Here is a 914-nt window from a genome sequence, read left to right as displayed (position 1 = left end):
TGAACTATATGATAATAGCACTAGGAAAGTCAATGTTAATAGAATAAGAAAGATTATATGATTACATCCTAGTTTCAATGCTCGTTTAGCTTGTCCTTGTACTCTCACAGTAATGTCCATAGCTGTTGTCCTTCTTTTTTATCTCTACTGCATCATTGTTCCTTACCATCTTCTATACCACCAGCCATCAGTACTTTTGGATCTAGCAGGTCCTTATCTTTGCAGCTTCAGCCATGGAATTCGGTGGCAATCTTTGATTCCAACTACCAAAATATCACCTTTTGCCTAATTTCTATCATTACTCCATTGACATTACTTTTACTGATCTGAAGAGGAAGAGTTCTTTGAATATTAGAGCTTCTAATATTGCAATGAACAGAGAGAAGAAGGAGAAGCAGGGGAGGATCTTTGTCATTTTTATCTCTCAACCATCATTGACCATCACCCTCGTTTTGCCTCTACGAGTTATTATCATTGTCTCCAGATTTTCTTTTTTTCATCTTTGGCACAGCAAGAACTAAAGTCTTTGCCATTCAAAATTTTATTGAGGAGTCGGCCATCTAGAGTTTATCATCCCTATTGAAAATCGAGCCAACACACTTCTTGGATAATGGCAGCCCACATTACTTTGATAAGAGTACTCTCTCTTTTTCACTTTAATTTTGGTAGCCCTTTCTTCCGCATATCTCAAGATTCGGGTTGCGACATACCTTTCTCTTCACTATTTTTCATAGTTGTAGACTTTGGTCGATGATGACTATGACTTTTGAGTTCACTGTTAGGAGTTTTGAGTTCTTTCTCTTTTCGATATCCTCGTAAAAGCTAGTTCTCTCATCAGTTGATTATCCTTAGACATGGATATCTAATTTCATCAAAGCTTCAGAGGTCACATCTTACAAAAAGAAAAAAACTTT

This window comes from Tasmannia lanceolata, unplaced genomic scaffold (genome assembly GCF_043159265.1).
Source record: "Tasmannia lanceolata isolate RefF3 unplaced genomic scaffold, GAP_Taslan_0.1 ptg000035l, whole genome shotgun sequence".
Lineage (NCBI taxonomy): Eukaryota > Viridiplantae > Streptophyta > Magnoliopsida > Canellales > Winteraceae > Tasmannia > Tasmannia lanceolata.
Note: the sequence above shows the minus strand (reverse complement) of the source record.